Raw genomic sequence first — 14361 nt, 5'->3', positions numbered from 1 at the left:
TAGTCGCATGACGCACTTTAAAATCATCGTGGAAAGAGCATGCTTGATTGAACCTAAAAAGTTGTAAAATAGAGTCTTCAAAACCAGGAGCTGATGGGTTATTCCTCGACATAAAGAGAAAGCTGACTATTGGATAGTTGAAGGTCGCAATAGTTTCAGTCTAATTAAAAAAGGGCATGCCAATATATTTTGCATTGGGCGTGCCTTATTAATTTTAAAATGGTCAAAAACAGAGGCTTCATAACAAATCAAACTCATTCTGCTCGCGATTTAAGCTTTAGAAACATCACTTCTCGTTGATAAAAATGGAAAACATTCTCGGCAAGCCTCGGAGTTTTGCTACTTTAATCGATTCTTTCTTATATAATAAAAGTCAAAAGACATTTTGAGATTCTCTATGTCCCTTCAGCAGGTATGTTATGATCCCTTACCACACTGACAAAAATAGTTAGTAAAGTTTACTTACTAAGTGAATTTCATTGTTCACTCTGACGCCAACATGTCAGTTGACTTTACCAACCAGTTAGTAAATGTTTGCTAATTAGACTAGTAGGTGGCCTATCGTAAATTAGTACAATTTACTAATCAGTTAGTAGATAGTATTATCCATCTTTCAAAGAAGCACTGGTTTTAAGTTGTTAATCAGTTGCTAATCACTAGTTTAGTGAAAGATATTGACTAATCTTCTTCTCATAACTGCAAAAGTATACACTGTAGGAGTCAGTTGAACCCCTAGGATCGGAGCGCCGAGGGGCTAAACTGACCATTTCGATAATTAAACATCGAAATCCGAGAGTTCTCACCTAGTTTAACCATGTCCAACATAACTCTAGCATCTTTAATGTTTAAACAACATTGTTTTGATAACTGTATTTAAAATGATATACGAATTCTTGCTCAACTGTGATGACACTGTGAGTGTCGACCCTGTGTGATGAACGTGAAGTGTGTTCCCCGAGCCTTTTGCACGTGAACCTCGCTTTGTGGCGAAATGCAAGGCCCGAAGCAAGTATACAAATCATACAGGACCAACATGAGCAAATGTATCAGTCACCGATCTATTACTTGCCCATGTTGATGTCTTTATTCTGAGCAAACAAGATAAGAGTAATTTCTCTGTTCGTTTTGAAAAGCTACCAAATCACACGCGCGCACAATGGATAGAATAACATAAAACGTTCTGCACAACACACATTTCACAGTTCATAAAAGGATCAACTATTATACACATGCCGCGTGCAATCTAATAGACAGGATATTTAATTCGCTATTTTCTAACCAACTGGCCGCTGTTACGAAATATGTTGACAGAATTGACTTGAATTCCTTTTCTGTGCAGGCAGAGTCAGACTAAGTATATGAGGTTCTTTATGGAACTAGTTCATAAATGTAGGAACCAAAGGTAATCAATTTTCTATTCCTGATGTTTCAGAAAACCTCCCAGAAGAACTTGGAACATATCGTGCAACACATATCTCTGATTTCAAGAAAGAAATCGGGATGTCCCCGATAATAGGCGTTCTACAAGGAATTGAAGGTAGCACATGTAGTTTTACAATATGAACACATGTAAAGAGCGAGTGAGCATCAATATGCTTGACACATTGAACGAATTTTAGGAATTCGAACCCGAGGTTTCAGCATTGCGAATCAAAACTAGACTACATCACTGCACCTACACACATAAAATATTGTGATCAATATTATTTTGAAAATATAGGTGATATACAAAAGGGAGAATTCGTTTACGAGATGTGTATTGAAACATGATATTCAAAATGTTCACAATCGTATTTCAGACAAGAGGGTGGATGCAATCATTCGATGGATCACAGATGAGGGACTGTCCGTCACTTCAAACTTTGAAGATTTCCCTGACATTATAACATCCATGATGAACACTATGATGTCCGTTTCGAATTTGCCGACCAGTAAACTGGGATTCAACTTCTTGATATTCTCGGATGTTGATGAACTATATCCAATTTTAAACAAGGTAAAAGTACAGAGGACACCTGGTCGAAAATGTGAACTTAATTCTATTTCTTTTCTGGTACAAAACTGTTATTCCAGCACGATAACGCCACGTCATATACGCTTCCGAACTGGTGACAGCATGTCCGAACTGGTGACAGCATGGCCGTTTGCCTAATGCAGTACACCATTTAAACAGAACGTCACATACCTTTAGCTTCCTTAATTGGGTGATTACTTTCAACTTCGGTTTAAGGGCATCACTTCCGGTTTGAGCAAACACTGCTCAATACAGTACAGCTTTAAAACATCAAGCCCAAGCCACGTCTGAACCCGATAATTCGTTTCCCCCGACTAATAACCTGATCTTCAGTCTCGACCATGAGGTGGCAGACAATGTCAAATTCCAATCATAAGTGGCATTCGAAATTAAAGCCTCTATAGGAAACTGTTAATACAGCATGAAACCCAGGATTGAACTGAGGAAGTATGAAGTATCCACATGATACCACCAACATTGTCTGAATCGATTTCATTCCAAGTTCTTCAGTGAATGAATGAATGAATGAATGGCCTTTTAGGCAACCTTGACATTTGATCGTCCATCACATATTAAAGGTGTTAGTTGTAAACAGTTTTATCTAAACTGATTGAAAAATGTTTTGATTTCTCGTGAATTAAACAAAAATATTACCCTAGGTTTTCAGATATGTTTCGTAATGTGACAACAACTGAAACTGACCTTATATGGAGGTCGTCTAAATATTTCAGAAATCGTGTAGAGATCAAGCATATTTGTTCAGCATTCTGACAAAAATACATTGACTGTTGACATGGTATCATGCTGGTGGCCCGTATTAAATAGATATTTATGAAAGCATTTTCAGGCGTTGTACAACTAAAATGATAACAAATTGTTTCTCTTGATAGTTTTGGTCTTATGTTCACCAAGTTTAATACACACATATATAATACGTTCTCAATTTTAGATTCAAAGGTCAACCACATTACATTGAAATAAACTGTCTATATCTTTTGTACATATACCTCATAATATTATTTACACAGGCTCACCTGATTGACCAACACATTGGAGCAGGGTCACTTCTCCGCCATTTCTCGAAATGGTTGATTGTGCTGACAAGTGGAGAGATGGATTCACTGATTCTTGACGATGTGCTATTTGATAACGTGGCTGTGACGACATTACAGGCAATGGGAACGTCAGTGGAAAAGGTTTGTCCTGAAAGAAATTGCACATTGTAACAATTGAAACAATATATTATCCCAGAAATCTGGACCTAAAAGAATTGTGTGAATGCAACAAACGACCACTGCCATATAACAACATAACGTTTAACCTCGCAACGTAAAATGCCATTTTGCTGAAGTTCTATAACTTCGTCTTCTTTGACTAAAACAAATGTTCATATGATGGTGAATGGTATACAACGAGATTGTAATTTGTGTTTGGTAGATGCCGTCCCAGCTCTACACACTGATGTGGAAGAACAGTTCTCGACAACTACAGGAAGTTTCACGGTCAGCCACTGAACCGACTCTTACACGAGTCTTTCCAAACACAAAGCATGGACTGAATGGCAGACTCTTGAAAGCTGCAGTTCTTCAAGTGAGCACGAAACAATGACCATTGATATTATCTAAAAGTCACCAAGTGTTTTAATGACAATATTGCTCATACATTGTACACGTTTTGTTTCAGTGGGAAACATGTGAGAAGAAAATTGTCAATGGAACGTTCACCTATACAGGTTTTTGTGACTACATGCTGTCGTCTCTGTCAAGATCAATTAATTTCAGGTAAATACTTACCGTTTTCTATGCAAATGAAATACAAATAAGTGTTGCATGTACAATAATTCATTTTCTTATCAGTGTAAACAAGTCACCGCAGTTTAATGCATTTCAAGTACATATTGTATTAATGTTTAGCTTACAATGCTTACTTTCAATGATTGGTTAGTTTAATGTTTCATATTTCAGTTACACATATATTGAACCATCGGACCAATCATGGGGAGTACAGTATGCCAATGGCACGTGGAATGGAATAATAGGAATGCTCATAGATGGGGTAATGATTATAATACCATGTCTTTTAATCACCATATATGTATTTCGTCTTTGTTCAGTTATTTGTTGTAACGGGACAATTTGTATGTATAAATCAGCAGTTGTAGTATTGTTTCCATTGGGAGCTGAAGGTAGATATGTAGCTGCTCCTGTCATGTTTTACGATTGTTGTTGTTTCTTGTTTATATCTGATCGGGAGAACCATTTTCTGAGTGTTTGTTTAACTATTTTGCTGTCACATTCCTCCAAGAGAGCAATTGTACCATGGACACATTCGACAGCATCTTAGAATGCCAAATGAGGATGAGTGGTGCCATACTTTAAAAATCACCCATTGCTGATTTCTTTAGAAGGATATATTCTGTGATTGTAGACTATGTCTTTCAATAATTGCACAGGGACCTTATTTATGTCGTATTTTTTATTTATTTTTAGCTTCCATTTTTGTTCGGTAAAAATACCATTGAAAAAATACATTTTGACTTGTGTATCTATATTGTTTACCTCTTGGTGATGCAAAAAATATCTTTCAGTACAGTATTTTCTCAGATGACTGGAATACAACGGTCCACATGCACACGTGCGTTTATATATGATTGTATTTTAATTTGTTTATATTTTTTCAATGCTTTAAATGCTGGTAATGAATGCCACTGACCATTTTACAAATAATTTATTCAATGATGTTTGGTTACAGACAGCTGATTTATGTCCAGTTCCTTATGAGTTTGACTACCAGATGTCTCTATACGTGACCTTTTTGTACGAATGTGGCATCACGTCTACTAATATCATCTACAAGAAACCAGATTCAAGTGTGAAATGGACAGTTCTATTGACCTGCTTTCAGTGGCAGGCATATGTGTTTGGGTTCATCGTATTGGTTTGGGTCAGCGTTTTGTTTCTCATCTTTAAGAAAGCACCATGGATACCTATGGGAAGACATCGGAATACGTTCGTAGAAACAATCATGACAACCTTCGGTGTGCCGTTCAAACAAGGTCTGTGTAACCTGTTGCCATAATATGAAATTGTCTTCATATTAAACGTGTGAGTGTGGTGGGGGTGGGGCAGGTGGAGAGGGATGGATAGAGACAGAATATTTATTATGTCATTGCTCCAATATTACGATCTTGGAAACAATTAGAACTTTGAACTCGTTTCGGGACTGTCAACTTGTTTTTCATGACCTCCAGAAAACATGCTTTTGTTTTGAAAAACATGTGCCAAAATAATTTTGCCAGTATCACCCCGAACATGTTTTTTTCTCTAAAGGTGGTCGTTGGTGAAAGATGCCGTAACTCACTGTGGTACATCCCACCATTCATTTTTTGGCCCCAATATTATGAAGCACAGTATCTGTACTTGTGCATGCAAATAGTGTAGTGTAGTCCTCCTACATTTAGTTGACAAGCCTTACTCAGTGGCATCAGACTCGACTTCACACATACTCTTAACATGAGTTGGCTGCATGACACACAAACGGCTAGCACTGGTTCCCTCCACTGTGTTGAAAAGATGCTTCATATTGTAAATCTGACACATTACATTTTACCTTACAGCATCGCCTACATTACCAGCCACAGACTCACAACGTATCCTGCTCTGTTTCTGGTGGTTATTTTGTATTGTCATCACTTCTGTATACTGTGGGAACCTTGTTGCCAACCTATCTCATACCAAAGACAACACTCCTTTCACAGGATTAGACGACCTACTGGAAAGTGGATATGACGTTGGAGTGAGCAGTGGCGTTTCGGCAGAAGCAGCATTAAAGGTAACATAGGAGTTTTCTCATAACCTGTTTAACCATTTTGCTGTATCCCCGCTCAGACATCTGATGCAGGTGTTTCAATTTCCATCGCATTGACCCATTGAATACATTTTCAGATAACATTTCATCTTTAAAATATCAAAACTATTTCAGGATTCTGATCTATCCCTCTACCGGCAAATATGGCAGAAAATAAAAGAGCATCAGCCTAACAACATGTCACCGAATGACGATGACAAGTACCACCATGACAAACTGATACAGGGTTACTATGCACTCATAACAACCAGAGACCGCATCAGAAGATATACTGCCTATAGATGTGACATTGCAGCGACAAATAATCCCTTTTTTCAGAAATTTATGTCATTTGTCCTTCCTAGACGCTCAGCTCTTACTGGTCTGTTAGATCATGGGTAAGTGCTGCATTCCCTGAGTTGATGGAACATCCGGTCAGATATCATTTGACAATTTAGCTTTTTTAAATTAAATTCAAATAGTAATATAAGTGTTTCAAGAGGACCAGGTTTTCTCCGTTCGTTTCACCCCGAGGAAGTGTCCCATTATAGAAAAAGGGGAAGAGATTTAGATAATGGCTTATTCCCTTGCATGTCTTTTTCAGAATTTTGTCTCTAGTGGAACAGGGTCTTCCTGACTACTGGAGGGAACTTGTTTTACCAGAAAAAAAGCAGTGTTCCCCGAAACAGAGGATATTCAAAATTGACAACTTGTTCTTGGCCCTAGTTGTTTCCGGAATTGGAGTGACCACAGCAACTATCACCCTGGTGTTGGAAAAATGTGGACTTTGCCTTTGTTAATGAGCATATATATATGATATATATCATATATGATGATATGAGTGACGTTAGTCTCACGCCACTTTGAACAGTATTCCAGTTATACCATGGTGAGTCAGCTTGATGTACTTGGAAAGCCTGAAGTGATGCAGGACTTGGACGTTTATCACTTGGGTGAAACCCATGAGCTCGAGTATGGTGCAGACAAACCTATTTCAGAATAATGCTCATTAACTGGTGCAAACGTATTGTATTGGCTTCAAAGGTCAATGACAGTAACACCTGATAGTGTATTCTTTTCTTTTATGGAGTTGAATCAAATCAAATCAAATTATTTCAAATGTCATGGCCTTAAACATGTTTTACATTTTCGACTTCTTCTCCAAGTGACTTGAGGGATTCACTTGCACTTTTATTTGGATGTTTGTTACCCACTGAGGGTTTTCAAAAGGCATCAAATCAATTTGGCCGCCAAGGAGCCATCTTTGATATACAAATATATAACAAATCTCTTTTCTGAATCTTTAAAGCCCAGAGGCCTGAAACTTAGTAGGTGAGATGGTCACCACATGCAGATTCAAGTTCGAGGGATCTTGTTCAAGAATCATTAATGGCTGAAATGTCTCTTTCTTGTGCAAGAACACCTCAATTATTCAAGAGGATAAAATTATTTTTTTATTATGTCCTCCACATTCGCCATATTGAAAATAAATGTATTTATAACCATTTTTGCTCAAAATGTTATGAAATTAGGTATGTACATGTATGTAGTTCGTAGTGGGACCCAATGTCCCATCGGTTTTTGCTATTTTATATATTTTGACCTTGATTTGACGTTTACACTTTGTCCATTCTGAAAGCCGAAACCCTTTCTGCCCATTATTCAGCCATTTGTGTACTAAATGTAATGCCATTTTGTAAATGTTTTGTAAGTAGTGGCATATGCATATGTTCCATATTATATATTTTGACCTTATTTCACCTTTACACTTTAACCATGTCACTAAATTCAATGCAGTACCTTGTGTTACGAGGTGCTTTCCAAAATAATACACAAAGCATCACCCAGGAATCATTTTTGTACAGAACTGAATTGTAATATCAGTAATTGACCACACACGATCAATGGATAATCAACAAATTATGTTGATTTGCAATCACAAATGGCAATACTACGGGTCAAACGAGTGGCAGCAGGAATAAGTATCATGCCTATAGCATAGGTGGGAACACGAATGTCCAGAATTTTTCACTTTCAACTGTTTTCAACAGTTGGTTCCCACCAATAATAACATCTGAATTTGTTCAAGACGTTCGAATCCCATTTTCAATATTGCCATATCGAAATAGCTATTCATGATCATTTCGTATAAAATCTTATCTGAACGTGTATGTCTCGGATTTATTCAATATTGTAAAATTTGACCTTGCTTTGACTATGCTCTTAAATTGTCTCAAATGGTATATTTTGCTCTTCAGACGTCTTCCGGTGTATTTGGCATTGTTATTTTATATTGCTGATTACATACTCAGTTAAGCTAGATCGCGGGTGTTACTATTTTCTGTTAGCTGTGTTGTAATTATGTTTATAAGCTATAGCAGTTGCTTCGCCACGCAGATGTGCCTTGTGTCACTCAGTATTACCATATGTAGGGCGAGTGGGTCAAATACCTCAAACGGCTAGGAAAAAACAAGTGAAATAAGATATTTTGGGAAAGTGGCAAGTTGATGAACACAGATCGGTGTCTTATATGGAGTCATGCATTTGGTTAAAATATACTTACCGTATTCGACGTAATAAGCGCCCACGGCGATATTTGCTAATATTTTGGCAAGTGAACAATTCCAATTAGCACCCCTTCCGATTGATCAATGTACAAAAGACTTATTTATTCGTGTATAATACGCACTCGTGTGTTATATACACCCTTAATTATGGGCAAATAAATTCTGGAAAAAATATATCTGTCGTATATAAACAGTTCAGGGCCGTCAGCATAAACCACGAAATTTATCCTTCAACTCTGTTTTATTCCACCAAAATAATATTCTAATAAGAGCCCCCTATTTCTAATTTTGAGACCGCCCTGTGCGCTTATTACGCCGAATACGGTATTTCTTAAAATATATCATCAAAGTGGCATCATTTATAAAAACAAGGGGCGGTCGGGTAGCCTAGTTGTTAAAGCGTTCGCTCGTCACGGCGAAGACCCGGGTTCGATTCCCGACATGGGTACAATGTGTGAAGCCCATTTCTGGTGTCCCTCGCCGAGAATATTGCTGGAATATTGTTGAAAGCGTCGTAAAACCATACTCACTCACTCACTATAAAAGCAATACGATCGCATTATGTTTCAAGCCTTGTCGCATGTATGTCGATGGAAAAAAAGATAATTGCATAGGGTCAAGCGCATCTTTGTACCCAAACAGTGGATTTGTTCTCATCTAACGAACATTATTTGTCTTATTGATCTGTGTTTCTATTATTTGACCTTTGTTTGATTGTATCAATATTTGTCGAAATTTACATGGTTCGAAGACCAGTTTCAGGAAGGTCCTGTCATTATCATGTGACCTTTGACCTCGATTAAATGTTGGAATGTATAGGTGACTAATGGGCAGATGACACTCTACTCATGAATGAGTAGTTATAAATGTGTATCCAGTTTGAAACTCCGATATCAACTGAGTATTAATGACTTAATCATGTTCTCAGAATCAGCAGAAGGTTTGCAAGATCAGCTAAATGAGCTTTTGAACTATATAAAACGATGGTGACTGGAGGTAAATATAGACAAAACTACATTTGTTGCATTTAGGAGAGCTGGCAAGGTAAAGATCACTAAAAAAGGGGGGTATGACAGGGTATCCTTGGAAGTTTTGGATGTTTATATCTGGGAATTTTTAAATATTTAATTTCTATTACAATTTTTCATGTCCGGAATAGCATCTTGTTAAACAAAGCAGAAGATAGTTGTTCTGTCTATACCGTAATTGCAAATCTCTATTTTTTAATCTCGAAACAGTGTTGTCTTTGTTGTGAGCGTTTGTCTATGCATCTCTGGTGTGGGGTTCCAATAAGGGAGCTAACATCGAAGTGTCCATTCGGAACATTGTTAGAAATGCTCGATATTAAGAGATCAACATGCTGCATGCTATGATATATTGTAAACTCGTTTGATACCCTCATTATTATAATATATATTCTATTAATATTCAGGGACATCTCGAACAAGCAGGAATTACCTTCAAATATTTATCTGTAATAAAGAAAACAATAATATATTTCTTCTGAATCCGTATTGTTAAGGTTTCTTGTAGATAAGCACTCCACACAACATTATTTGAGGACATTAATGTTCTGCAATGTACAGAAAATATATGTCCAAGCTTAGGTTTACAGCTCACGTGTTATCAGTTGAACTCGGAAGATACCAAGGGTGACATTTGTGATAGAGGATGATTTTCATTTATTCTTAAATGTCCATTACTATTGGAAAAGTCCTTCAAAATTTAAATTGAACAGTTATATAATATTAACAATGTAAAGCAGATGTTTTGGCAAAATTCTTTATGGAACATAACGCTTTCGGGTCTCGATAAAATCCCGGAAATAGACACACACATAGTATTTATCTTCTAATTCTTAATCTACAATCAGCTGTATCAACTGCTAAAACATGTAATGTATTGTAATGATACTCTGTAAAGCTTTAGGTCAATAAAACATTTAATTTAATTAAATATTGAGGTAACTCGACATACTGACTACTTTTCCCCAAATGGAATCTGTTTTGGCGGATAATCAAGACAGGTTATTCCCTTGCAATGACTTTTCATATTTACACAAACAGTGTTGACAACGAAGTGCTAATTTAGCTCTTGCAAAAGATTTTTGCAAAATGTTTGTCGAAAAAGGTCCGTCCGTTACAGAAACACTTTTTCAACTGAAATATGCATTTGGACAAATGCGCCCTATTTCTTTTCAGATATCTTGTGTGTCAACCTGTCAGCCCCGATATTTTAGATCCCTTTGAGGTCCTGGTAGTGTGTACAACTGAGCTATCCTGGAAGGGGTCGGTCAAACAAACTGACCAACTAAATACAGCTAGCTAAGGTGAACATATGTAAGATACGTCCTTCAGCGGGTCGGGAACCGATGGTAAAAGAAAACAGAGACTTTTATCCAAGGTTTGTGGCCAAGTTTCAATTATGTCTAATTGTAGATAGGTTGTCAAGATTGTCAAAAGTGTTTGCTTTGGAACTTGTACCATGTGGGTTTTTGTGATGTAGGTTATCACTAACCGTTAGTCTAACACATCATCAACTGTAAATTAGCAAAGAGGATTTTGAATCATTCTAATCAAACGTGTAGAACTGCTAATGTACCCAAGCCGAGACTCACCTTGAGCATTAACCTTAATAGAAACAATGACATGTTTGTAGGAGATAACAAGTGTCTCAATATTGTTGTTGACATCGCTGACGCCTCAAGAAAAGTCTGTATTTTCCACTGCTAGGCAGTTCTTTGTTATGGCATCATGTATGCAAGTACTGCGGCCATATATATCCCGATCTTTCAACGATTGTATTTTATGAACACACAATGCCATTTAGAAAGTGGTCAAATGTAACACATGTAATATTTGTATAATAACTCTTTCTGAGTAAAGTACAGATTCTTAGTACAGATTGGGAGCTGTGCCAATTTACACTTGTCAGAGGGGTACACAAAGTATGTCATCTAGACTACCAATTGCCGGGCTTTCATTTGGTTGAAGCCTAGGTGGCTGAGTGGGTTAGATCGCTTACTTTGTGTGCTGGCGATTAGGTGCTTTCCTGTGCCAGTGTGGGTTCGAGTCCCGGACGGGAATCTGTATTTTACTCAGAAAGTATGATGCCAAATATAACACGTGTTATGTAACATGAGTGTATTTTGTGCAATTTGACGGTCCCAAAATAGTGATGATGTTGGTACAGGTAGATCTGCTGCACTAATGTACACAGTTACATAGGGTATTATTATGATCTTTATTCAGGCGTACCAAAACTAGTTTCTTGCCTAGGTAATGTGTTGGGTTGTTGCTCAGCTGACCAAGAATATTTAGGATTCGACAAAGTTGACCCAAACAGGGCGTTGCAGATATCTGTGAGAGCTGTCTCATGCAAGCCTTGTATGAGCTTTACGCAAAATCTCTGCGCTTGCTGCAGAGGAATTATCAAATTGTTCTCAGATTTGACCACAGTTCACAGCCAAACATGTCGCTGGGTAAAGACACCATCCTCGTGAGTTTTGAGGAAAGAGGATATAATTACTTTATATCATGGCCTGCTCTCTGCAGAGACAAATCAGCGGATTTCGTTTTAGAGCAGGCAGTAATGATCCTATCCAAAGAATTCGCGTTCATGGTCCATTAGAATGCCTACATGCCTGCACTTCTTGACTGCTTTGGAACACTGGTCATCATGGCATTACTCTTGGCAGCTGAAAACACACACACTTGAACCATCTCTGTAAGTGTGATGTCATCGACCTGCGTTTGGGCGGCTGTTTGGAGCTCCATGCCTACAACACAGTTTTGTGAAGATGTGCCCTGTCTGAGAAGGGCATTGAAGTACACCAGATAAAGCTTCGCATATAGTATACTGCCTTGTCTGACGCCCCTGTCCAAGTCGAACCAGTATGACTTGATGTTGTTTGAGGACAGAGCTCTTCATGCCCGGGCACATGCTGCTGAGGAGATTCATAGAGCCCTCTTTATTCCCATGCGGAGTAACTTCCACAGGAGTGCAGAGTGCCATACTGTATCGAAAGCTTAATTCCAACTCTCTAAGATTACAACCAAAACATAGGTTGAACATAGTCTGGAGACGCATAATACCCCAAAAAGGGAAGTATTCCAGTTCAACCAGAAAGTAGGCAACATCAATGGGAGGTCGTCACAAATGAGTAGATACTACATTGGGACAGATTAACCAAGCCTGCTCTGAACAATCCATAACCAATCCAAAGGTCTTTACTCTGGCATATAAAGATAGAAGACAGGTCATATATTTGAGCGAATGTAATGCCAAGATACTAATATTATAGGCATAACAGTGTAATATATATTCAGATAATTAACAAATAATTAAAGTAATTAATAAAGCATTAAGACACATACTGATTATATAAAAAGATCAAGAGGGGGAGTTGAGGTCGGTAAGACGGGAATATATATGTATAATACAGGCAGCACTGGTAGTTAAAGACTACGGGAGCATGCCTGGCCATGAGCATCCAGGGGTGAGGGTAGTAGGTCGAGGGCTACAGCATCCAGGGGTGAGGGTAGTAGGTCGAGGGCTATACATTAATGAAAAATGATTAACCAGATGGGGAAATAGATAAAAAGATGGAGCAGAGATGAGAGGGACGGAACGTCAGGGACTTGAGACATATATGGTATTGGGGGTGAAATAGTTCGAATTCCAAAAGGGTGAGAAGCGACTTCAGATCAAGCCGAAAAAGGTGCTGGTTATTAGATAAGAGTGGGGAAGAACGACCCTAAGGTGAGGGGGAAAAGGTGTTTGACCAATGGAATATGAAAACATGGGTAAAACCTTGACGTAGGCTGGGGGGTAAAATGACGGGGAGACCCAAGGTTCGGGGAGACTGGAGGATCTCACTTGAGCACCACGATCTCGACCTTACTCTTGGAAACACCAGATTACACCTCCAGTATTTCGGCCAGGACTGAAGCTTCGCGGCTAAAGTCCATAGAACATCGTGACCAGAAGTTGGTGATCAATCTAGTGATTGAATAAAAGCCATCGACAAAATGAAAACTCTTTGTGCTCATTGGGAGAACTACGGTAATTCATCCAAGGCCCTCGGGTACTGACATTGTACCTCTCGCTCATCCCAGACTGTCAGCACCAAAGAACGAGGGGATTGCCGTAGTTCAGGTGAGGAGGTAACAACTGTTACACTCCTGTAATTAACATCAGTTAACGCCTGTAGTTAAGGTGTTAAAAGTACCTTGGATACTAAGATTGATGTTCCAAAGTGATGCTCGTAGTTCATCCATGGGGGCGTTTACGTGCATACGGACACGAGGAATCAGTATGACACCTTCAAGAATGGACGTATTAATGACGCATTCAGAAGTCCAATGCGAAATGCAGTTGAGACTTATGAACTGGAACACTTCAGCAACATTGACAAATTATGTATTATTGACCAAAAAGCCTTTTGTCGCTGACTAGAAGAAACATGAACTAGAATCATATCTAGGCCATTAAAGTAGGAGTCCCCACGAATCATATCTCGTGTTATCAGTCATAAAAATAGGAGATACTCTCATCCCCTGTGCCAAAAACAAAAAAGTAGGCAGGACCCGATTGTCTGAACTATGAGCACGTGAAACACGGTGGTAATCAGCTATATTCCTGATTGTCAGTGCTCTTCAATAGATTACTGGCTTCTGGATATATTCCAAGACTATGGAAAGTTGGAAACGTAGTCCCCATCCACAAAGGTGTAAGGTCTGTGGGTAAATGATTGGAGAAACAAGAGGGTGGGATTAGTGAGAATGATATATCAAAACAATCATCAGACGTTTGAAACGTGTTTTGAAAAAAAGAGATACGAATTCAACTTATGAACGGGATTTGCATTGCTGTGATCATAATGATTCTGGTGAAGAGGACAACCTCACCAGCGATTAGTGATTTGGTGAGAAC

This window comes from Haliotis cracherodii, unplaced genomic scaffold (genome assembly GCF_022045235.1).
Source record: "Haliotis cracherodii isolate W230 unplaced genomic scaffold, xgHalCrac1.p SCAF_6, whole genome shotgun sequence".
In the NCBI taxonomy this organism is placed as follows: domain Eukaryota; kingdom Metazoa; phylum Mollusca; class Gastropoda; order Lepetellida; family Haliotidae; genus Haliotis; species Haliotis cracherodii.
The sequence above is the reverse complement of the archived record's forward strand: the minus strand, read 5'-3'. Positions refer to the sequence as shown.